The 26,817-nt window shown below is 43.6% G+C and overlaps 1 long non-coding RNA gene across 1 annotated transcript; it reads right to left on the reverse strand.

The window, feature by feature from the left end:
• Positions 1–253: 253 nt before the first annotated feature.
• LOC120916490 lies at positions 254–26,127 on the reverse strand. Its single transcript, XR_005743989.1, has 3 exons — positions 25,906–26,127; positions 13,072–13,180; positions 254–448 (listed from the first exon to the last, which is right to left on the reverse strand). It is a non-coding gene; the product is annotated as an uncharacterized LOC120916490 (long non-coding RNA).
• Between the last annotated feature and the right edge of the window lie 690 nt (positions 26,128–26,817).

The following is a 26,817-nucleotide window of genomic DNA, read 5'->3' on the forward strand; positions in this document are numbered from 1 at the left end:
AACAGAGAAAAAAACAGGTCTCCTGTCCTGTCAGGCAGGGTTGTGCTATATGCCAGGGCAGTGTAAATCTTAGAGCTGGATTGACGAAAATAAAATAAAAATCGTTTGGCAGGTAAAACAGCAACCTTATACAGTATGTATTGTTTTTATTGTATGTATTACTGTCTTTTACCCTTGCAATAATTTCTCATTTAAAGCCAAACTATAGACAAAGTTAAATGCCATTTACAGCCTGTTTTATTTTACCCCCCCCAGAAAGATACTAGAAAGCAAATGACTGTATAAATTAATCATACCATAAGGGCATTGTAGTTTCTGGAGCAGACCGCTTTGTGCAGAGCCGTGGTGCCATCTCGGGCTCGGAAGTCAATGTGGGCCCCTCCAAGGCACAGCATCCTAATCACATCCACAGTTATTTCAAGTTGTGAGGCCATGGTGAGCGGCGTCTCTAAAAGCAAAAAAGAAAAACACTGTATCAGCTATTCAATGTTTAAAAACAATTGTATTCCTGGTTTTAAGGGGAATTTTACCATTCTTACTCAAGGCCAAACCTTTGTCAGGTTTTATTGCAATGCTTGGTTGGAAGGTCTCCCACACTTTCTGTCTGGTCATTTGTATTGGATGTGAAGGAAAATCTCCCCAACATGGACAATGACAACAATAAAAAGACAGACAGACAGACCGACCGATGTTGGTCTTCCCGACTCTAGTTGACATTCCACTTTAAAGTGGACTAAGCACTAAAAAAAAAAAAAAAGTATACATTTCTTAACCTTTTCTAGAATCCCATGATAAGACTAAAGCCCTGTACACACGATCGGTTTGTCGGATGAAAACGGACCGATGGACCGTTTTCATCCGACAAACCGATCGTGTGTGGGCCCCATCAGTTTGTTTTCCATCGGTGAAAAAAAATAGAACATGCTTTACATTTTCCCTATGGATAAAAAACTGATAGAAAAAAAAAACGATTGTCTGTGTGGAAGTCCAACGCTCAAAAATCTACGCATGCTCAGAATCAAGTCGACGCATGCTCGGAAGCATTGAACTTCATTTTTCTCAGCATGTCGTAGTGTTTTTTGTCACCGCGTTTGGACACGGTTGGATTTTTGACCGTAGGTGTGTAGGCAAGACTGATGAAAGTCAGCTTCATCGGATATCCAACGAAAAAATCCATTGGATTAGATTCCATCAGATATCCGATCGTGTGTACAGGGCTTTAGAGGCATCAGTCACACCTAAACAAGCAAAATATAAGCTGGGCTCTAAGGTAGAGATTTTAGTTATTCTCCTTTCCTTTTTATTTTTTTTATTTTTTTTTTAACATGGGCAGAGGTGGGACTAATAAATAGAATCACCTTACTTTTTTGGAGCAATATCTGCTTTAAGCATAAATGGGACCAATACTTGGACTAAGGGCTCTTTCACACTGAGCGCCCGTACAGGTCCGTCTGTCAGGTTTTTTTTTGCGGACCTGTACGGGCGCTCCGTGCTCCTCTATGGAGCCGCAGATGTCAGCGATGACATGCCCGCTGACATCCGACCCGTTCCGATCCGCCAAAGTGTGGCGGAGGAAAAACCTACTTTTCCTTCCATCTGGCAGATCAGATCAGGTGAACACGGAAATACAGTCCGTGTTCATCCGATCCCCCCATAGGGGGGAGCGGAGAAAAGACAGGGCGGTCCCTGCACAGTGTGCGGGGACCGCCCTGTCATCCGCCGGCTCAGCGGGGATCAGCGGAGCGATCCCCGCTGAGCGAGCGGAGGTGCACAGGGCGGATCATTACTGATCATTACTGATCCGCCCAGTGTGAAAGAGGCCTAAATTAGAACAAAATATAATTCCCACTCCTTCTTTGTCTATATAGGTACATTCAATGTATACCAACTTTGCTAGGAAAACTTTCATCATATCAAATTATGACAACACAGTGTGGAGCTTAGAAAAGATGAGACAAAGCATAACCTCAGAGTCTATTTCTCTCTAACCCATGTATTGATTATTATTTTTTAAGGGTTATGTCTACTACTTCTACTCCACAAGTCCTTTTAAAATGGAATATCCTGGAAGGTAGAAAACCCATCTTTGACAACTTTAAGTGGCACAATTGTGCCAGGGCCACCTGTCAAATTATAGCAGAACCCCAGTCCTGCAGTTATTTAAAGTTTTTCCACAAAAATATAAAATAAGTATTGTAGTAAAAGTCATTGATTTAAATCCAATCACTAAAATCTAATAAATATCTTTAAGTTTTTATGCAGTTTTTAAAGTTTTTTTTCTCTACTTATTATTCCATTAAAATGTAAAAAAGAGAACCTACAAATAAAGAGTGTTTATATTCACCTGCCCTGCAACCCATTCCTCTGATCTTCACTGTATTCAAGAGCTGCAACCTCTGGAAGAATCTCCATATCCACCACGTTCAGAAATGTTGGATGTCTGTGTCCCCTGACATAAATTGTGGTTTCCTCTAATGAGGCTTACGCCATTACTGTACCCAGGGCCGTCTTAATAGCATCATGGGCCCCTGGGCAAAGTAATGCTCTGGGGCCCCAACAATGATGACAGTGAAGGTAAACAGACATAAAGTAGGTAGGAGGCAGACTGCCTCCCCTGTGTATCGATCACTCTCAGTGCCATCATGGGGCCCCCAATTTCGGGGCAGCGTGGGCTCAAGGACCAGCTGCTTTGGGGAAAGTGCAGAGGCCCCCCATGCAGCTGGGGCCCCTGGGCAGGGCACTCATTAAAGCGGGGGTTCACCCAAAAAAAAAATGAATTGCATCTGGCAGAGCCAGCATACTAAGGACATTACATTTCGGCATTTTTTTTTCTCAGTACATACCTTTATATCCTGATGTTCTCCAGGGCTTCCGGGTTCCGATGACTGCGCGACTGGGCGTTCCTAACCTTCCGTTCGATGATTGACGTCTTGTGAAACAGGTGACCTGTCGCGTCACGCGCGTCGGGAAAGAGCCGAGCTGCGAGTCGGCACTATATGGCGCCTGCGCAGTCAGCACTACACGGCGGGCGCAGGCGTCGTATAGTGCCGACTCTTAGCTCGGGTATTTCCTGGAAATCTGGTGACGTGCGTTGTGCGACAGGTCACCTGTTTCACAAGCCGTCAATCATCCAACGAAAGGATAGGAACGCCCAGTCCCGCAATCATCGGAAGCCTGAGGCAGGGATAGGAACGCCCAGTCCCGGAGTCGTCAGAACGCGGAAGCCCTGGACAAAATCCGGATATAAGTACAGAGCAAAAAAAATAAAAAAATGCCAAAATGTAATGTCCTTACTATTGTACTTTTTAATGTAAAATCGTTTTTAGGGTGAACCTCCACATTAAGACAGCCCTGACTGTACCCTGTAATGCCACATACTATGGTTCCCTCCAGTTTACTGTGCCCTGTAGTGCCGTAGTAGTCAAGAAGGAACCCCCGAGGCTGTTAATAGGTTAAAACCTTGGTTAAGTAGAATGGTGTGATGGGGTCATCTCTATAAACTACTGGGTGAGAAATTATTGGGTTGTATGACCTAACGAATGTTGTACCTATGGCATCAGGCTGGCTGGTTTTCCCCCCTATTGTTTTTGGTTTTCCCCCTGTTCTTTGTTCCTTTTTTGCCCCCCTTCTTTTATTATTTTTGATTATTTTACCCCCTTTTTTTATGTCTAAAGTGCCTACAGTTGGAATACCAGATGTACGGAAAGATCGCATCAGAACTATTACTGTGTTGATGTATTGCTCCTTGGCTTTAGGCTGGGTTCACACTACTACACTACTTTCATCCTACTTTGCTCTGTGTTCAATGTTTCCCTATGAGAGCGTCTTGTAGCGTCCTACACAAGTCGGTCCGACTTTGAAAATGCTCCCTGTACTACTTTTGGTCCTACATTGATCCTACTTCAGGCCCATTGAATATCATTGAAGTCGGACCAAAGTAGTATCCTGTTCATGAAAGTAGGATGGATGTAGGACCAATGTAGGATACATGTAGGACCAATGTAGCAGAGCAAAGTAGGATGAAAGTAGTGTAGTAGTGTGAACCCAGCCTGATGCTTGACTAGCTTTGCCCCGGGTGTGGCATTGCTTTCTTTAGGGCATTTATATGCGATGTACATGTCTGTTATTTTGTACTGCTACTGTTTTTCTTTTTTTTCGAAATAAAAACTTTACTGATTTAAAAAAAAAAAGAAGGAACCCCCGAATGCTGCAAATGACCAGACATTCAACCTACTTGCACGTTGAATATGAAGAGGCTGTTGTTCTGCAGAAGTAGGAGGCAGGACATGTGAGAATAACCCCTCTTCTTTTTCACATTGTGCTTATCTAAAAAAAAAATTAACTGACAATTTCAACTAAAAAATATTCCTGCCAATATTACCATGAGGATCCTTTGCCAGCCACCTCCTAGTATGGGGTGATAATAGTTTCCCAGATGTGCTCCATTGGAGACCTCAGCAAGGATATTTTCTTAACTACCCCATGATGTCACTCAACATAGCTCTGCCAAGAGTCTAGAACAGTTCAAGAAAGTCAAATCACGTCATCTTCCCCTTACATCTAATTTATACCAAAACAAGCATTGCCATATATTTGAAGTAAATAAACATTTGTTTTTCGCAAAAGCATTGAGCACAGAACCACATTGTGCTTGATTACATAAATATGTCCCAGACAACAAGCTATTCGATTTTCTAGCACAGACACAAAACAAGACATCTAACTGCTAAACATCCCATAAATTATCAAACTCTGAGCCAAAAACTACGACAGTTCTTGTTTTAGAGTCAGATTTCAATGCCAAAAACACAATAGAAAAACAATCAAAATATAAAAATATCACGAAAGCAATTTATTTTTCATTTCCACTTGTACAACAACATTTCTGGGACTATTATAAAAGGTTATATCAATTTGGCACCCCTGCCTGCTTCGGGAATGGAGGATTACATGATAAATATACAGTATATAAAGTGGGTATAAAGTACGCTTTAAACAACATAGCATGTCCCTTCACTTTAAGCAGTGTCATTGTAGGGACCCCTCCGGTTTGAAATTTTGGGGGTGTGGACAGGATCCACGCCTCTTGGAGTGGTTAGGGAGGTATCCAAAAGGGAAACCAAATGGTTTTATCTCTTAGACAGTATGACCCCCTAAGGGGTTGAAAGTAGAATTAAATTTTAATAGCTGTATTAACGATTATTGGGAGTGGATTAGTGTTTGAGCCGGTTTAGAATTCAAATAACATGGATGGAGTGTAGAATTTATATGTGTTTAATAACTAATTAACTTCCTAATATTCAGAGTATTAATATAAATATGTACAGCTTTTGCATGATTTTTATGTATCAATTTGTATGGGATTTAATGAGTAATTTAATGGTTTATAGTAAACTTAACAATGTGTAATTGGATTAATAGTATTCAGAAGCAATGTTTTAATATGGTGTATCATACTAAATATGTTGAAGTGCTGACCTCCTATTACTTTACTCAGATGGAAAATGCGATCAACGGCACTGGAGAAATCCAGGACTGCAATATCTGGAAGGGTTAGATCTGGGTGGTCGGATGTCTCTAAGAGCTGTGCTGCCACGCCGTTTGGCCACACCCTCAGACGAAACACATCAGGGTGGGATCATACAGCAAGCTGAGGGGACATCAACACATGGGCTGGAGGTGTCGTGGACTAGGACCACAAGTGTGGTGAGATGCAAAACTCTGTTCCCAGACTATCCGGGTTGATGTGCTGGCTCACTGTGACTATGATGAGATGGGCATTGCTATTGATGCAATTTTGTGAGTATATTTATTGGGGATTTTTAAAGCGGTTGTATAACCGCAATGATTTTTATTTTGTTTTCCACCTGAAAAGGCAAAAGCCATAATGAGCTAGTATGCACAGCATACTAGCTCATTATTAAATACTTACCTCCGAACGTGGTGTAGAGAACTTACCTGGTCCACGCCGAGCGAGATGTCATCTTGCGTCGGCGTGTCTTCCGGGTATCGCCGCTCCAGCGCTGTGGTTGGCTGGAGCGGCAATGTCGTCACTCCCGCGGCTGCCGGACTTTTAGCCAAGGCTCCCCGCTGCGCATTGCGAGGGGAATATCTCCTAAACAGTACAGGTTTAAGCCTTATTATAGGCTTTCCTGTAGGTCAAAGTGGTAGTAATGACTTTACTACCACTTTAATTCAAATAAAGGATCTTAAACTGGATTACGCTATGTGGGCTATCTTTTCCCTTTAAATGCAAATACGTTTATCTACTTATGGTGGTAGTTTCCAAAGATTGCCATCCAGTAGAATTATGGCAAAAGCAGTTGGTGAGTATTGACCATAAGGGGAGTAGTGGATTTCACATGTTTACTGTGGTTGTAGAAAATATGAAGCACCTCAAATTTTTAATTTACTGCAGCTGTTTATGATACAAATTTTTTTTTTTTGTATGGACTTTAATACGGTTTATTCGTTTTGCACTTTAAGGTGAACTTACATATAGTTACATAGGGCCAGATCCACAGACATTTACACTTGCGCCGCGTATCAGAGATACGCTACGCTGCTGTACCTTACCTGGCGTACTTTCAAATCCTCAAAGATTTTGCGCCGTAAGATATGGCGGCGTAGTGTATTTCTGGCAGCGGAATTCAAATCGGCGGGTAGGGGGCGTGATTCATTTAAATGAAGCACGTCCCCGTGCCGATTTAACTGCGCATGCTCTGTTTCGAAATTTTGAACTTAGACGTGACTTACGTCCATCCCTATTCACAGACGACTTACGCAAAAAAAATAAAAAAATTAACCCCTTTTTTGGCCGCTAGCGGGGGTTAAAACCACACCGATAGTGGCCGAACACCAGCGCAATTCTGATGGTATAACGCTGCTAAAAATAGCCACCGCACCTCCCGCCCCAGTGTGAAAGGGGCCTTAGTCTGGTTGAAAAAAGACACTGAAAAAAGTCCATCTACTGTAGTTCAACCAATAAAGATAAAACTCAACAAAAATGAAAACAAAACTTTTTTTTCCTGGAAGGGAACAGTTGTTTCTGTGTATGATATTATTGTTACATTTATGGGATAGCGCTACCAGGAAGAAACTTTTTTGTTTTGTAAACTTTTGAGCACAACTGTTAAAGACCTGGACTGTGCAAAGGTTAAACAGTCTTCTAACATTACCTTACATTGAAGCAGCTAGGATGCTGCTGCCCATAACAACCAGATTAATTGGAAGGGACAACTGAGAAAATTATCAATTTTCCATAAATTATTGCCAGTTTAAAAACCTGGGAAAATGCTGGGAACAAAGATCATTGGCACCACGGCCCCTTTACAAGGCAGTAATCCCACGCCAAGGACTGGCTGAAAAGGTCCAAGGACCAGTGGATGAAGTCACCCTATCTGACCCCACCATGTAGCACCCGGCAATTGACCTGGGCCCCTGTGTCACACGGGTGCCAGGTGTTTGGCTGGACTATCTAAACCCTATCCTGTAACCACATGGAAGACGTGAAACCTTGCACAGTAAATGTTCCCAACCAGTGTGGGTCGTTGCTATTGGTGACCAGGAGAATGGTGAGTAAAGGGTTTACAACCTGCCATTCATGCACATGTGGCAGAAAGTTATGTTCTGCTTGTGCTAAGATGTGACTGGGCAAAGAGGTAGCCCCTGGACAGCCCTGTCTTGTAGCCCTCAGATAATATCACCAAAATAAGTGTTCCCATTAGAACAGTGGTTCTCAACCGTGCTAGTGCCGTGACCCCTTGATACATTTTCCAAAGTTGTAGGGACCCCTAACAGAAATTTTTTTTTCGTAGCGTGGGTTGTCAGCACCCAAGGCAGGCCAAGTAATTTGCGCCCCTAACACACGGACATTTAGCACTCCCTGGGTCCCTTCCACTTGTATAGTATTAAAACCCCTTATGGTACATTTTTGACTGTACCATTCTTTCTCTTTGTTCTCCTTTCTTTCCTTCTTCCCCTTTATCTCTCTATATCCTAATGTCTTGTTTTTTTCTCCCAATCCCTCTCTCTAGCTTTTTTTTTCTTTCTATTATTCTTTCTCTCCCTATTTCTTTGTTCCACCCCCTCTTTTTCTCTCCTTTTCATGTATTCTTTGTATTCCTCCTCTTACTCCTTGGTGAAGGGAATGAGATGAGGGGCAGTGCTGGTAAGGGGTGGGATCAGTGGCAGTGCTGGTAAGGGGTGGGATCAGTGGCAGTGCTGGTGGGGGGTGGGATCAGTGGCAGTGCTGGTGGGGGGTGGGATCAGTGGCAGTGCTGGTGAGGGGTGGGATCAGTGGCAGTGCTGGTGAGGGGTGGGATCAGTGGCAGTGTTGGCGGGGAGTTGGGATCAGTGACAATGCTGGGGGAGTTTTTAGCCAACTTAGGTGCTCTTGATCAAGGTCATCTGCCGATCTGAGAACTGTAGTGGGGACTTTTAATGGCAACTATAATCACAGGTTGTGTTACTCACTGTGTTTCTGTCTTGGTCGCAAAAAGGCTAGGAAAGTGGTACGGGCTTCAGGAACAGCCGAGGATTCGGTGACCCCTGGCAAATTGCCATTTGACCCCCAGGTTGATAACCACTGCATTAGAAGATTTCCTATATCTGATATAGCCTTACTTTCACTCCCATTATTTTGGTCACTATCACAAATAAAGAGGAAAACAATATTTATATTGGGAACACAGTAGAAATAAAAACCCCACAACGATTCTACTCCTTCCACATTCTATAAAAAAAACTGCCTTAGAGCTCATGCACAAAATAAAAAATACTGCGTTCAGCTCCATAAATCCTAAAGTTTTTTATGGTTTAGCTACAGTATATTGTGTAGTGCTTACCCCCAAAGGGGCCGATACAGTGTGGAGGAATCCAGGCACACCACAACAGTTCACTCAATCTGGCTCAATCAGACATGGGGAGGTATTTTCTTTCTTTATTTCTTTAAAGTTTTAACTTGTAACTGGGAGGAACAGGGGGAATGGGATACTTCAAAATGCTTGAGGGCTGAGGACACCTCTTTCTAATGGCAGCACAGTCATTATGTCAGTTTAAAGTAGACAGGATGGGGCAGATCCACAAAGGAAGTACGCCGGCGTATCTACTGATACGCCGGCGTACTTTCAAATTTCCCGCGTTGTATCTTTGTTTTGAATCCTCAAAACAAGATACGACAGCATCTGGGTTAGATCCGACAGGCGTAAGTCTTTGTACGCCTTCGGATCGTAGATGCTATTCTTCGGCGTCCACTGGGTGGCGTTCCCGTCGTAATCTGCATCGAGTATGCAAATTGGCCATTTCCGATGATCCACAAACGTACGAGCAGCCGTCGCATTCTTTTACGTCGTTTCCGTTCGGCTTTTTTCGGCGTATAGTTAAAGCTGCTATTTGGTGGCGTACGCAATGTTAAGTATGGCCGTCATTCCCGCGTCGAATTTGAAAATATTTTTTTTTGTTTGCGTAAGTCGTCCGTGAATGGGGTTGGACGTAATTTACGTCCACGTCAAAACAATGACGTCCTTGCGATGTCATTTAGCGCAATGCACGGCGGGAAATTTAGGGACCGTGCATGCGCAGTTCGTTTGGCGCGGGACGCGCTTCATTTAAATGAAACACGCCCCCTACTCGACAATTTGAATTACGCTCCGTTACGCCGCGAGAGATACACTACGCTGCCGTAACTTACGGCGCAAATTCTTTCTGGATTCAAAGCTTTGAAAATTAAGTTAAAGCGGCGTAGCGCATCTCACATACGCTGCGCCCATGCAATTGTACGTGAATCTGCCCCGATAAGTTTAAAACACTTGCAGCAGAGAACCACAATCTTGAACAGATCCAGGAAAAACTTAAACAGCCTCTATCCATCACTGTGAATCATGGGTACTGCAGCTCAGTAACCAAGCTTTAATCACAGACCCGATTAGAGAGATACCAACCAAGTAGTCCAGCAGCCAGTCCTAGATGGCTCCGGGGCAAGCAGCCCCCCTAAAGCGCCAACAATCCATCCTCAGGTAGGTAGGACCAGGTACGAACTTTATCACCTTCTCTGACCATCTACTGGGCACACCTCTCCAGGGATTGGTCAGAGGGTAGTAAATATTCAAGCTGAGGATCTGTATCTTCACGCCCCAAGCTCTGGAAGTTTCTCAACAGATCTAGGGGAAAGCAATCAATCCCACAGCTTGTGGAGCCACAGCAGTCCAAAGCAGACAATCCAACTCCTCTGACTACAGAGTAAGCCAAAAGCTAAATGTCCTTAGTAACCCAACTAGAAGGGTGCTACATCTGTATTGTAAGGGCCCATGCACACAGCTACATTACATTTACGTTGTACATCAGCAAACCTGCTATCTGTAAAAACAAAAATACAAAAATCTGAATCTCCAGTCAATAATTTACACATGTAAGCTTCTAAATACACGTAAACTGTCTATGCATACACATGTAAAGAAGAATTTTTAAATACGTTAACGCATATAAACATGTGGCAAGCCAGAACTTTGTGATCATTGGGTGCATTTTTATATGCACGCAGCCAGGGCCGGCCTTAGGTGTTCAGGCGCCCTGTGCGAGCGAATCCTGTGGCGCCCCCCCATCTAGATAGATAGATAGATAGATAGATAGATAGATAGATTTTAAAAAATGAGAAAGAAAGAAAGAAAGAGAGGAGAAAGAGAGGAGAAAGAAAGAAAGGGAGGAGAAAGAAAGAAAGAAAGAAAGAAAGAAAGAAAGAAAGAAAGAAAGAAAGAAAGAAAGAAAGAAAGAAAGAAAGAAAGAAAGGGAGGAGAAATAAAGGAAGAAAGAAAGGGAGGAGAAAGACAGAAAGGGAGGAGAAAGGGAGGAGAAAGAAAGAAAGTCAGAAAGGGAGGAGAAAGAAAGAAAGGGAGGAGAAAGAAAGAAAGAAAGGGAGGAGAAAGAAAGGAAGGAAGAAAGAAAGGGAGGAGAAAGAAAGAAAGGGAGGAGAAAGAAAGAAAGGGAGGAGAAAGAAAGAAAGGGAGAAAGAAAGAGAGGAGAAAGAAAGAAAGAAAGAAAGAAAGAAAGAAAGAAAGAAAGAAAGAAAGAAAGAAAGAAAGAAAGAAAGGGAGGAGAAAGAAAGAAAGGGAGGAGAAAGAAAGAAAGGGAGAAAGAAAGGGAGGAGAAAGAAAGAAAGGGAGAAAGAAAGGGAGGAGAAAGAAAGAAAGGGAGAAAGAAAGGGAGGAGAAAGAAAGAAAGAAAGAAAGAAAGAGAAAAAGAAAGAAAGAAAGGGAGGAGAAAGAAAGAAAGAGAGGAGAAAGAAAGAAAGGGATGAGAAAGAAAGAAAGAGAGGAGAAAGAAAGAAAGAGAGGAGAAAGAAAGAAAGAAAGAAAGAAAGAAAGAAAGAAAGAAAGAGATGAGAAAGAAAGAAAGAAAGGGATGAGAAAGAAAGAAATAAAGAAAGGGAGGAGAAAGAAAGAAAGAGAGGAGAAAGAAAGGGAGGAGAAAGAAAGAAAGAGAGGAGAAAGAAAGAAAGAAAGAGAAAAAGAAAGAAAGAAAGGGAGGAGAAAGAAAGAAAGAGAGGAGAAAGAAAGAAAGGGAGGAGAGAGAAAGAAAGAGAGAAAGAAAGAAAGAAAGAAAGGGATGAGAAAGAAAGAAAGAAAGAGAGGAGAAAGAAAGAAAGAAAGAAAGAAAGAAAGAAATAAAGAAAGAAAGAAAGAAAGAAAGAAAGAAAGAAAGAAAGAAAGGGAGGAGAAAGAAAGAAAGAAAGAGAGGAGAAAGAAAGAAAGGGAGGAGAGAGAAAGAAAGAAAGAAAGAAAGAAAGAAAGAAAGAAAGAAAGGGAGGAAAGAAAGAAAAAAAAAAAGAAAGAAAGAAAAAAAGAAAGGAAGGAGAAAGAAAGAAAGAAAGAAAGGGAGGAGAAAGAAAGAAAGGGAGGGAGGAGAAAGAAAGAAAGAAATGGAGGAGAAAGAAAGAAAAAATGATAGATAGATAGATAGATAGATAGATAGATAGATAGATAGATAGATAGATAGATAAAAAGTTGGATGGATGGATGGATAGATAGATAAAAAGATAGATAATAGATAGATAGATAGATAGATAGATAGATAAAAAGATAGATAATAGATAGATAGATAAAAAGATAGATAGATAGATAGATAGATAGATAGATAAAAAGATAGACAGATAGATAATAAATAGATAGATAGATAGATAGATAGATAGATAGATAGATAGATAGATAGATAGATAATAGATAGATAGATAAAAAGATAGATAGAAGGAAGAAAGATAGATAGAAAGAAACAAAGGCAAGATAGATAGACAGACAGACAGACAAAGAAAGATAGATAATAGGGAGAGAGAGAGAGAGAAGGGAATGAAGACCACCCCTACATCAGTGTACAGTGTACTCACTCAGAGGCAGGAGGGACTGGATGGATATCACACTCCTCCATCTTTCCCTTCTGTTTGCTGTGCTTGAAAATTCCCGCCCACATCCCTTGTATGCCGGGGAGAGTGGGCGGGGCAGACACAAGGAAAGGAGGAGAGGAGGGGGAGGAGTAAAAGCAGCTCCTCTCCTCTAACTGGCTGTGCGGGCAAGCAAGGGGAGGGGAGAGATGTCAGAGCTGGCTGTGATACGCCCAGCTCATCTCTCTCTCTCTGGAGCTCTCAATGAGCTCCGATCTCCCTGCTTATCTGTCCAACTCACGGCTGGGTGCTGTGCTGGTGGCAGAGCTTGCTGCGAGCTGTGATGGCCGCACGGCGCCCTATGTTGCCCAGGGCGCTCTGTGCGGTCGCACAGCTCGCACACCGCAAAGGCCGGCCCTGCACGCAGCTGCCAGAAAGATCCTGCGTCAATAAGAGTGCATTAATTGGGGCCATGTGTGTGAGCCGTTAGATACACCTTAAAAGCATGTTTAAGGGCTATAGGTTTGTAGGCTGTAGGGCATTTAAGCAAGTTTTTTATTTATTTTTAGATCAGACACCTTGATGAGCCCTATGAGGCCCTTGGTTTCTTAGGTTGTGTTGTTAGTGAGTGAGAAAGGAAATGATATATATCCATATTACACACGATATGGCATTTGTATATGTGCAGTGATTTTACTTACCTCCTGTTTCTGAATCATGATAGTTTGGGTCTAGGCCTTTATCAAGCAACCTGGCCACCTTCTCTGCAGAACCGTGTTGAATATATTCCAAAAATTTCTTCAGACCAGCCTGTATGGAAGTAAAAGAACATCTCATCATAAACAGTTTTTACTTTGCACATGTTCAATCAAAACATCAAATACATTAAAATTACTAATGCTAAATGTCACCTTAACATAGTGGTCCCCAACCCCCATACCCCAAACTGGTCTCAGTCCATGACGTGTTAGGAACCAGGCTGCGCAGCAGGAGGTGAGCAGCGGTAAAGATTGCGAAGCATTATCTGTATTTAAAATAATTCCCCAGCGGCGGCATTATATAGTGATAGGAGCAGTGGTGTATTTAGGTTTTGTGCTGCCCCAGGCCTGACTAAAATTGTGCAACCCCTAATTTAAATTATGATCCACCCCTTCCTGTAAAGGTTACTCCCCTTCCTGTTTAAGACTTGCCCTGAAATTTTTCCAGTGGGGACACTAGTTCTAAGGGCCTTGGGGGCAGGGGGGGGGGGTTCCCTTAATCTGCAGAAATTTCCTCTCACTTCCTGTTTGGCTATGGGGCAGAAAATAAAGAGAAATTAACTTTAAGCACAAATGTCTGCAAAAATTTTGGAGGACTAAGAGGACATAACCATGCCAGTGGTGCAGCAGATAACATATAGCACAGTGATGAAGGTCTGTGGTCCAGGTAGTGAGCAAAGGAAGGATTGGGGGCAGGAACAAATAAATCCATCTGTTTATTTTTCTCATTAGCAATTAACAGAAATAAAATTAAGATTCCTTAATTTGTACAACTGATACAAGAAAAGGATTGCAGGAGAGTCCTACTACCTAACTGCTAGGTGTAGGTGACCATGTCAGTGTCCCTTGTGTATCCACCATCCCTATCATACCGGCAGCAGTTCGGCCGATTTGTCTTGCGGCCCTGTCCACCTCATAAGACTGGCACTACACTAAAATTGTAATGCAAGCTGAGGGATCTAGGTTGCGCTCCCCTTTAAAAAATCAAATGCCTTATGATGTGAGGTGGCACTTCAATCATCCTGAAACCGCCCCCCCCCCCCCCCCATTTCCCAGTCTGTGGAAAATTTGGCCATCATGAAACTGGTCCCTGGTGCCAAAAAGGTTGGGGACTGCTGATCTAACATGTGTGTACCTCTGTAAATATCATTCTCAATTCTCAAGATAAGGGTATATATTGGAACCATTGACTGCTGAGCAGCATAGGCTCATTTATGACCAACTAATAAACCAATACCTTGCCCCCCCAAAAACGGTAGCTGATTACATTTGAAATTGGGCAAAGCCACAGCTTTTTCAAACTTTGCAAATGTAACAACTTTCGAAATGCACAAACCAACAATGCCAATTAAAGTTATACTGTAAGCACCCATAAAACAAACTCACATAGCCAAGAGGCTTGTCCTTAAAGCACCAACAGTGCCAGGCAGGCATTAGGCTGACCCAAGAGTTTCATTTGTGGGCATAGTCATAAAGCAACATCAATTGCTGGCAAGGTAAAAACCACCAATACAGCTGCTCAAAACATCACAACGAGTGGGAGGGAGGTCAACTATTGTGACAAATGAAATCACTCTGAGCAGTTGATGTGCCTCAGCGTAGCCTTTTTTTTTTTTTTTTTTTTTTTAGAGTTCAGTCTCCACCAAGTCACCACAGGTCTTTGTAGACAATCCTAAGGGAGCTACTTAACTTCCCTTTTATGGTCACGCCCACAGCGATGCAATGCTTCCAACAGTCAAGGCTCCCTTTCCCTACAGGAGGTTCAAGAAATATTCATTAGTCAGATCTTTATTCAAAGGGGATAGCTTTTGCGAAGTTACTAAGTTGGCTAAGCACTTCGGCCCAGATTCACATAGAACTGCGGCGGCGTAACGTATCGTAGATACATTACACCGCCGCAAGTTTTGATCGCAAGTGCCTGATTCACCAAGCACTTGCATTAAAACTTACGCCGGCGGCCTCCGGCGTAAGCCTGCGTAATTCAAAGGGGCGTGTGCCATTTAAATTAGGCGCGCTCCCGCGCCGGACCTACTGCGCATGCTCCGTTTTAAAATTCCCGCCGTGCTTTGCGCGAAGTGACGTCATTTTTTCGAACGTCGATGTGCGTATCGTACTTTCGTATTCCCGGACGTCTTACGCAAGAACAAAAACATTTTAAATTTCGACGCGAGAACGACGGCCATACTTTATACAGCACATACGTGGGCTGTGTAAAGTTAGGGCAGCTAAAACGACAACTAACTTTGCGACGGGAAAGTAGACTAGCAGCGACATAGCGAACGCGAAAAACCGTTGTGGATCGCCGTAACTACTAATTTGCATACCCGACGCTGGTTTACGACGCAAACTTCCCCCAGCGGCGGCCGAGGTATTGCATCCTAAGATCCGACAGTGTAATTCAATTACACCTGTCGGATCTTAGGGCTAACTATGCGTAACTGATTCTTTGAATCAGTCGCATAGTTAGGAAGACCCTAAAACAGAGATACGACGGCGTATCAGGAGATACGCCGTCGTATCTCTTTTGTGAATCTGGGCCTTCATTTCCATAGTCAGTACTATTGAGGATTTTAAATAGTAGGACATGCCACCCCAATACAAAGTAACTCCAATCTTTTTTGGACTCTACTTCCATTGATGAGGCACTCATTACATTTTCTACTTCTAGGGATCTGCAAGAGTATATTTTCTGAAGTGCTGCATTGAATTACAAGTACAATAAATGATTAAAATACTGTAATGAGCATATTTCTTTTATAGGGAGTTTTCATAATATAAAACTGTAAGAAAGGTTTCATGGAAGCAGCTATTCACTGAATCATGTCAGCAAATTGGATTCAGGACAATGAAGCTGAACCAGTTCTTGAGATTGGTGTGCAGTCTATTTTGTATCGTGAAGGTTCTTTTTTAGTCTGCTGCTAATTAACATGGCTCAGGTTCTGGAAAAAGGAGCTGAGAAACATTGCGCGCTGAGTCTTTTAATGCACAATTAAGAGCAGATCTAGGCTGGCACATTGGCAATGGAAGGGCTTGTGTGAATGAGATTAAGTGGGCCAAGTCAGGTTTAACAAACGTCTGCTGCCCATTTTTCTTTTGCTTCGTTGAGCTGCTGATAAAAAGAAATATCTGGTACTTTTGGGTATGAGGAGTATATGATTGCCCATTCTCCTCTCTTCTTTGATTGGCACCTAAATGACCAATCACCAAGCCCAGCCCTATTATGTGGTGGCAGGGAAAGAGTCCTTAGCCCTGTGTAAGATTCGAGTCAGTCTTGTACCCTTTTTTAACTGTGCCTTGGCAGGCATTCGGAAGTGTGCTGGAGCAAAAGAAAGATGACAATAAGCAGCAGGGGCAGCAAATAACATGCCCACTTTAGACTAGACCAGTGGTCTCCAAACTGTGGCCCTGGGGCCAAATTTGGCCCTTTGCTGGCTTTTATCCGGCCCTTGGGGCACTATTTTATTCACGGACACCAATAAAGGACACAATTCCTACCAATTATATCAATGATGGGGCACAGTTCTTCCTAATGACACCAATGACGGGTCTTAATTCCTCCCAATGACACCAATGATGGGGCACAATTCCTCCCAATGACACCAATGACATGACACGATTCCACCCAATGACACCAGTGATGGGACACAAGTCCTCTAAATGACACCAGTGATGGGGCACGATTCCTCCCATTGAGACAAATAATGGGGAATTGTTTACTCCCACTGATGCAAGGACATTTTGTACTTCCGATGGTCTGGCCCCCTAAAGTCTAAAGGACAGTAAACTGGCCATTTGTTTAGAAATTTTGGAGACCCCTGGACTAGACCAGCGATCTCCAAACCTTTTACATAAAGAGCCAGTTTATTGTCCTTCAGATTTTAGGGGGGCTAGGCTGTGGTCAGCAGGAGTAGAAATTTTCCTCGCATCAGAGGGAGTAAACATCACCACATTTGGTATTAGAGCAGTGGTCATCAACCTGTCACCAGGGCCCATTTACAGGCCAGGTTTGCAAGATAACTGAAACACATCACAGGTGATATAATTTACTGCTCAGTGATTGCAGTATTCTAGTCTGCATCTCCCCAAGTTAATACATAAAACCTGGCCTGTTAGTGGGCCGTGAGGTCAGGGCTGATGGCCACTGTATTAAAAAGGGAGGAATAGTGCCCCATTGTTGGTATAACTGGGAGGAATAGTGCCCCATTGTTGGTGTCAGAGGTAGAAATGGTGCCCCATTGTTGTCAGATAGCAGAACCGTATCTCGTTTTAGTGGGAGGAATAGTACCCCAGGGGCTGCATAAAGGCGTGCAAAGGTCCACAGTTTGAAGATCACTGGACTGGACTATCAACGTTTCCTGTCCTTTTTGCATAACATATTTGCAAGCAGACACTACAGATCACTCTTCTTCCAATGTAATGAGCCATATGGGCTATCATTTTTGTATATGTAGAAAGAAACCATATCAACGTGTTGTGACAGTATGGTTCCCTGTCATGGTGTTTGTCGCCCAGGATTGTCAACACGACAGGTTGGGGACCTGGAGCGTGGAGATTTCGCAGCGATCTGGGTGGGAAAAAATCTCCGATCCTGGAACCAGGTTTTGGGAACAGCCAAGAGGTTGATTATGGGCTCCACCCTCCCGAGGAGTCCTGGTATGCAAGGGAGAAGTGTGCATGTCCGCACAGGACAGTCTGAAGAAGGAGACTGATGGCCCAAACCTGTGGGCTGTAGCAGCAAGGAAGTTGTACAAGAGAGCGTCAGAGGTACAGAGTGTGTACCAAACAGGGAGACGGTTACATGGTCAAGAGGACCGAAGCCAAAGCCTGAGCAGCAGTGCTGACCAGAGAGCAAGATGGCTGGGTATTTTCCATTTGTTATTACAATATAGCTGTGAAGTTGAAAACTCTGCGTGAGCAATCCTGGATCAACGTCATCTTTTGTTTAATAAAAGTGGGCCAACAATCAGTTATGCGCCCCGCCCACAACTTCTTGAGACACATCACAGGTTCCATGACACTGTGGGATCATTTACACAGCACATGCACAGTGGGAAGCCATCTGTGAAGCAGCGAGGAGTCACAGCTGGCTTCCCATACTAAACTTGCCAGCGCTAGGGATGAGCTTCGAGTTCGAGTCGAACTCATGTTCGACTCGAACATTGCCTGTTAGGCGAACAATTTGGGGTGTTCGCGGCAAATTCGAAAAGCCACAGAAGACCCTGTAAAAGTCTATGGGACTCTGATGTAAAGCTGGTTTGCCATTACATCAGAGGGGGCGGGGTCACCCACACGTCACTGGGAAAGCCTGGGCTTTCCCTTGCGTCAGAGGGGGTGGGGTCATGTGACGGGTGGCCCCGCCCTCACCTACATAAGAGCTTTCACTGCTGAAGCCGTGTCATTCCCGGGCTGTCTCCGGTGGAGACAGGTGATGCGCTGGGCTGGATGGACATCTCATCGCTGGATGTTGGACCTGGATGAAGAAGAGATATTCTCATCGCTGGACCCCGGAGAGAAGATAACTCATCGCAGGATACCGACAGCGTTGGAGCAGAGACCGAGAGTGGATTACCACCGCTGGAATTTTTTTTTATTTTTTTTTAATAAAGAACTTTCCCAACGGTGTCTGTGTTTTTTTTTTTACAATTGTTACACTTTCTTTGTGAAATGGTAGAGGTACAATGTACACCATTACCAATTCACATAGGGGGGCCGGGATCTGGGGGTCCCCTTTGTTAAAGGGTTCTTCCAGTTTCCGATAACCCCTCCGCCCGCAGACCCCCACAACCACTCGGCAATGGTTGTGGGGATGAGGCCCTTGTCCCCATCAACATGGGGACATGGTGCTTTGAGGGGTCACAGACCCCCAAAGCATCCTCCCAATGTTGAGGGCATGTGGCCTGGTATGGTTCAGGAGGGTGGGGGCACTCTCTCGCCCCCCCCTCTTTTCCTGCGGCCTGCCAGGTTGCATGCTCGGATAAATGGTCTGGTGTGGATTGTTGGGGGGAACTCCACGCCCTTTTTTTTTTTTAGGGTGGAGTTCCCCTAAAATCCATACCAGACCTAAAAGGTCTGGAATGGATATTTGGGGGGAACCCCAGGTAATTTTTTTTATTTGATGCAGGGTTCCCCTAATATCCATACCAGACCTGAAGGGCCTGGTAATTGAATTTGGGGGGACCCCCACGCATTGTTTTATTTTTTATGAATTACTTTTCTCTGTATTGCCAGGAGCCGACAATTCATTATAGTCGCAAGTGATTAAAAAAAAAATTTTCTTCAGAAATGATACTTTGTGCAGGGACAGTTCTAAACACGGGAAAGAAGCGCTACTTCACAGGCATACTATACACCCCCCCCTAGGTACGAAATTTAAAAGAACATTTCACTTTAAGCATTATTAAAATCACTGTTCTCAAAAAAACTTCCATCTTTAAAACTTATTTTTGCATTGATACATGTCCCCTGGGGAAGGACCCAGGTCCCCAAACACTTTTTAGGACAATAACTTGCATATTAGCCTTTAAAATTAGCACTTTAGATTTCAAACGTTCAAGTCCTATAGACTTTAACGGGGGTTCTAAAGTTCACACAAACTTTTGGTCTGTTCGCAGGTTCTGGTGTGAACCGAATGGGGGGGGGGGGGTGTTCGGCTCATCCCTAGCCAGCGCCAGGAACCTGAGGAGGACTGGCAAAGAACCAGTCAGGTGAGAACGGCGCTGGATCCTTGGTTAGGCGAGTATCCTTTTTATTAAAAGTCAGCAGCTACGGTATTTATAGCTGCTGACTTTTTACGTTTTTTGCAAACAGGCTGAAAATATCTTTAATCAGAAGCACTTTTATTAATAATTTATGTTTTCATACATATAATCTTCTATCTTCATATAGTTCAGTTAACCTTTGAAAATGAAAGATAAAAGCTGATTGGCCACCATGCACAGCTGCTCCAGATTCTAGCTGCTCTAGTTTTGATAAGCTCTTCTTATTGTTCCTATGATGATAAAACTGACAAGGGAACGATACTATCTAACAGCGCACACTACAGAGAGCTCTGTTCACATGAATGAATCCCCAAGTGTCACACATTCGGTAGGGAGATTTAGCACCAGATGATACTGCTGCTACACTTCCAGCAACAGTGAGCGCCTTGAACACACTCACATTCGAAACCGTACAAATAACAGAATATTCTGCATGAACACAGTAATCCAATGCACAAAATGCAAAATACACAAGTCAGCGACAGATGGTTAGATTTAAAATCTTGCCAGTCATGGTTTTGTTTTTAATTATGTCCACGATTGGGTCTATAGTACAGCGTTTACTGCTTCCCATGCTCTACTTAGTGCAATTGGAAAGCTTCCAAATACACTAAGGCCCCGTACACACGACCAAACATGTATGCTGAAACTGGTCCGCGGGCCAGTTTCAGCATACATGTTCGGTCGTGTGTAGGCGCGAGCGGGCCGAATTCCAGCAAACATTTGCCCGCCGGGCCTTTTCCCAGCGGGCAAATATTCGTGGACGTGTTTTAAAACCGTCCGCTGGAATCCTGCCCGCTCGGACATGTACGGTCGTCAGTACAGACCTACCGTACATGTCCGAGCGCCCGCCGTCCCTCGCATGCGTCGAATGACTTCGACGCATGCGTGGAAGCCTTTAAATGGCAGGCCCGCCCACGTCTCCGCGTCATCGCCGCGTCATCGTCGCAACGACGACGCGGACACGCCCCGCGGATTGTTTACGCGCGGACTTCTGTACGATGGTTAGTACAACCATCGTACAGAAGCCCTCTGGCAGGCATGTACGGTGAAAACGGTCCGACGGACCGGTTTCACCGTACATGTTTGTTCGTGAGTACCCGGCCTAAGCCGGTTCACACTAAGGGGACTTGGGATCCGACTTGAAGTCGCCTCAAGTCGTCCCAAGTCGCGCTGTCGAGAAAAACAATGCAAGTGAATGGGAGCGGTGTTAAAACACACGACTCAAGTCGCTCCGACTTCAAAAGAAGTTCCTGTACTACTTCAATCCGACTTGTAGGCGATTTGTACCCATTGATTTCAATGGAAGTCGCCTCCAAGTCTGATCCAAGTCTAATCACTCTCTTAACTGAAGCGACTTTCCAGGAAGATAACATACATTTCTCAGGCAAACCTCTCCCTCCCCCTCCCTCCCCTAGAGCTGATTGTTGTTTGATTGGCCACTGGAAAGTCTCCTGTCCTGGAGACGACTTCAAGTCGTGTTGCAAGTCACCCCAGATCGCCCTGTGGTTCATGCTCAAGTCGTGTCTGAGTCGCCTCTGAAAGTCGCGCTGGAAGTCGTGTCGCCCTAGTGTGAACCGACTCTAAAACTTCTGTCCAGACGAAATCAAATTTTGAAACACGACTTGGGCAAAGACTGCTGAATAGTTCAATTAGCTGGAACTATAGACTACCTTGACAACCAAAAAGGTCACTGGTGTGTTCACTTCCAGCCCTTCTTTGTAGGCTTGGAGTAAAGTTTTAATATCTCAAGCTTTTGACAATTATATTGTGTTTGAGAGTATATGTTTGGGAGAGATGGATCTTAAATGAGAAATGTGGGATTCTACAAAAAAAAAAACGAACAAACACGATGCTGCAGCTGTCCCCTGGCATTTCCAAGTCTGAGAACTGAGTGATCACATGACCACTGATTGCTCAGTTTTCGGTCTGCTCTGAGCAGAGAGTGGTGACTAAGTCATCGCTCTCTCTGCCCTGCCCCTCAAGCACTCACTGGAGAGCCAGGCTGGGAAGGGGGAAGAAATGGCTGTGTCAGGCTCTCAACAGCGTGCTGAGAGGCTGAGCCAGCTTCGGGTCAGCCATCTGGGTTGATCCGGACAATTTTGTTGGGATCCTTCTAGAGTGGACCTGTGGCATCACAGGAGAGCACAAGTACATTCCTGTGACCCAGAAGAGAAGTATGGCCAAAAAAGGCTTTGACCATACTTCTATTTTAAAGTAGTTACATGCAGGTACTATAACCGATTTTGCCAAGTTTCAGAGATGGTTTTTCTTACTTTTTTGCACTGTAAAACTTTGTCATGCAACCATGCATCTTTTCTTCCTGATAGTGGGGGCCGAGTTACAAAGTAGTCAGACTGGTCTCTTGGCACCTGCCAGCAGGACCCGATGTTAACAAGGATCAGATGATACCCCAACAGCGGAATGGCTGATGCGTTTCTGGGGCGCACCCCTTTCTTCAGAGCCTAGATGGTCAGTTATAGCTCTCTCCTATGTGTTCTCAAATATATAGGTGTACAAATGTGCAGAGGGGCCCAAGCTCAGGTGACCATCAATTAGCCAGTCCTGCCCCTCAGTCACAGCTACTCCCACTCGAGGGGATGGGACTAATAAGTTGCCACCCCCCATGGGAGGTAGCCAGTTTACAAACCATAGTGCCTAAACTAAGGGCACCATGGCAGCACCCTTTACTAGTGCGGCCAATACTGCCATTATATAGCTAGCTGAAGCAACCTCAGGAACAAATTATGAAGAGAGAGGTGTGGGACAAGAGCGTGGGCAAGTACTGTTGGAAACACAGGCTATTACCCCAATGCAACTCCTCCTGGGCAGCAGTTGATCGATGGTTGGCAAAACGTCTAGTGCGTCTGATGCCTCTCCTGGCTCTCCCTGTGTGTCTAGTTAGACGCACGCCGTCCTAAAACCAGGAAGTGCGTGTACCTCCTTGCGTTCCAACCTGCATTTCCGGTTGGGCCGGAACATCACTTCCGCTCCTGCGCGCGCACCCACAGTGTGCGGCGCATAGCAGGGCCACGACACCAGGAAGTGGGGGTGAGTAAGACTATTGCTTTTATAATATTTTAATAAAACTTTTTTATGTGGCAATGCACTAGGTCGGTGCGCCCTCTTTTTTTAATTTTTTTTCTGTAGCCGCATGAACACCCATTATTCTGAGGAGGGCCGCAAGACTCTAGACCTTGCCTTAAGATTGGACTACACTACCCTTGTTTAGCGAAAACACAAGAGCGCAGGAGAATTTTGTTTTATGGGCGGAGTTACAAGACACTGTGCAGACACACTGTGTGCTTATTTTCCATAGTCTGTTCAGCCTCAGGAAAGATGCAGGCTGTGAGTGAGCAGGAGGCATATTCAGGAGGCAGGCTGTGATCGGTCAGGGGGGGTGAAGTGGCTGAAGAAACTACCTTATATAGACATACTGTGTGTCTGCACAGTGTCCTGTACCTCTCAAAGGATGAAAACTGACTACGCTAACATAGATCAGAGACTATACTTTGTGTGGTCAGTTTAGAACATGGAAGAAAGGTGACTGGCAGGATCAACCAGGTTATATATTTATGCCGTGCTGGGCTTTTGTCAGTTTGCCTCCGACTTATTGTCATACTGGTAAGAGAGACGGTATCTCCATGATTATTATTCACTCTTAAACCATCCTATGATATAAATCATTGATACTTTATTATCTTTGGGAGTGCTGACACATTGAAGAATTATCCTCCGTATTTCCACTAAACAACTTGGCCTGGTGATTTGTCAGAGTTGTTTTTGCACTGTGTATTAGCTTAATATAGACAGCTAAAATGCCAAAAAATCTTAACGTTTCATCACATTCTGCAAAATGTTTACAGAACCAATCACCAAAAGGTATATATAATAATCTAAGGGCCAGATTCTCAGAGACTTACTTACGGCGTAAGTCCGAATCTGCGCCGTCGTAAATTTAAGCGTATTCTGGAAACCAGATACGCTTAAATTAGGCTAAGATACGAGCGGCGTAAGTCTCCTACGCTGTCGTATCTTAGGGTGCATATTTACGCTGGCCGCTAGGTGGCGCTTCCGTTGAGTTCGGCGTAGAATATGCAAATGACCAGATACGCCGATTCACGAACGTACGTGCGTCCGTCGCAATTAGTACACATAGGAGGTATCCCAAGAGGCTTCAGAAGCGGGGTGCACACTATTTTTGCTTAGGCAAGAATGGAGGCAGGGGTGGGATGGATAGAGAATTAAAATAACAAATAGGTCAACAATCACAAATTTGGCCTTTCCAGATTGTGGAAGGGGGAGGGTTGCAATGGAAAAAAATCTTTTTGATATGAAGGTCTGCTTTAAAGTGGGTTGTAAACTCTCATTTACCCAGTGAAGTGACTGGCCTCAGATGATACACAGAGATTAAACAAATCCTCCTACATAGGTTGTACCTGGTTATCTCTACATTTCAAAGTCCACAATTTATAAAGCTTGCCTGGGCTGTCAGAAACAGGGGGCAGAGAGTTGAAATTACACACTGCAGAGCTCATTGGAGGGAAGGGACACAACCCCGCTCACACAGCACACAGGAACAAGGCTGTCAATCACAAACTGTGTGCTGCAGATCTGTCCTATCACTTTTTTTTCTCTTGGGGTCAGCAAAACTTGTAACTGAAATGATGTAACACCTACTGCGCACAAGTGTGTCAGGCTATGGTCAATACGTGTGCCTCCTTGCAAAACAGTATTAGGAAATGTGCTGGGCCTTGCTGCCCTCTAACGACTAGGGTAGTCCAGCTAACACCTTCAAAAGAACAAACAACAGAGGGAGCACCAGCCTAGTGCATTATCCCAAATATACTTTATTTATAATCTTTTTAACTTTTATTTTACCTTTTTTTTTTATAAATAAAGTGTCCTTGGGATAATGAACTAGGCTGGTGCACGCACCCTCTGTTACTTGTACTTTTGCAGTTGCCAGGAAAACATGTCAGAAATTACTCATGCAAATAGCGGAGGAATGAGGCAGCAGACAGAAATTACACTTAGTGCTTTGGATTGAGACAAGTACACACTATAGAGGGATATACTTTGATGAAGGCTTCTTAGGCGAAACGTGTCAGCGCATAGCCTGTACCTGTGTATCCATGTAACCAATAACCACTTAAGGACTGGACCAATATGCTGCTAAATGACTCAAGGGGTTTTTACAATTCGGCACTGCGTCGCTTTAACAGACAATAGCGCGGTCGTGCGAGGTGGCTCCCAAACAAAATTGGCGTCCTTTTTTCACAACAAATAGAGCTTTCTTTTGGTGGTATTTGATCACCTCTGCGGTTTTTATTTTTTGCGCTATAAACAAAAATAGAGTGACAATTTTGAAAAAAATTCTATATTTTTTACTTTTTGCTATAATAAATATCCCCCAAAAACATATATAATTTTTTTTTTCCTCAGTTTAGGCCGATACGTATTCTTCTACCTATTTTTGGTAAAACAAATCGCAATAAGCGTTTATCGATTGGTTTGCGCAAAATTTATAGCGTTTACAAAATAGGGGATAGTTTTATTTTATTTTTTTCTTTACTACTAATGGCAGCGATCAGCGATTTTTTTCGTGATTGCGACATTATGGTGGACACTTCGGACAATTTTGACACATTTTTGGGACCATTGTCATTTTCACAGCAAAAAATGCATTTAACAGGTACGTACATGTGCCTGTCCGTGCCATTCTGCCGACGTATATGTACATGCGGCGGTCCGGAAGTGGTTAAAGTACTTATTCAAGAGCATCCGAGTTGCCAGCCCTTTTTGATTCAAGTATTGTATTTATGGGGCCTGAAAGTCCTGGCTAGAGCACCGGATCACAGTTCGTGGACTTCTATTTCGGCAGTGGAGCTGGGGTAACATTTTGTTTCTCTATAAAGTGATATACTTTGTTCATATTTTATGTCTGAGGCTTACAACCAATTTTTATATTTTAAAGTTCTCAGGTTTGTGAAAGGTTTATTTTGCACATTAAACTTACCTTGGTGTGGAGCTTGGCCAATTGCTTTTCATCAAGGTTAGTCTGTTTGTAAACCCTCGTCTTGTAGCGGAACTGAAAATATACAGCAAAACATAGAAATCAGCTAAATGGAACGTTTCATGGACTCATTACAAGGACAATTCGTGAGCCGACATAAAATTGTCTTAACAAAAGCATAAAAAGCTCAGTTAAACAAACTATTCTCAAACTTTTTGTAACCATGGTGACATGTCTGTGGAGAGCAACAATCTGGGAACAAGCATACAAAAAAGTTTATGCAATGAAACGATAATGCAGTGCGCAATGATGATCATATGTCAACTATAGAAACCCAAACTGACCAACCAAATTTCACCATTCTTCAGTTAACTGCATTGAGATTTGTGGCTAGTCATATTATCTGTTGCTAGAATAAAATATTTTTAATATCTGGAAGTGCTGGATATGATTGGGGAGATTCCCCATAACTGCATGATTTACTCAATACATACCAGTATATGAGGCCACATTTTCTGGTAAGTAGGTTGACTTTAAAATATGGTGGTGGATCACAGAGCGATGGTGAAGTTTGATCATATTTGGTCTCTTCACGGGTGATCTCTACTCAAGTTATGTGACTTATTTCCTATGGTGAACTACTACACATTAGGATCCTTTTAATTTATCGATAGATTCTAGACACGTGCATTAGTTTTAGTCCGAATGCATTTTCAGGTATTTTCATTATCGTTTTAACAAACGATAACGAAAGTACAGAAAACGAAAACCGAAAGATCCAACATAAACAAATGCTTTCTTTTCGTTGCTGTCGAATGTGCCTAACCTTAACTCTATTAGTGCAATATTATTCTACATAGAGAGAAAAGATTCAACATAGAGAGACATGAAGATTCGACAAAGAGACATGAAGAT

This window comes from Rana temporaria, chromosome 10, assembly GCF_905171775.1.
Source record: "Rana temporaria chromosome 10, aRanTem1.1, whole genome shotgun sequence".
NCBI lineage: Eukaryota > Metazoa > Chordata > Amphibia > Anura > Ranidae > Rana > Rana temporaria.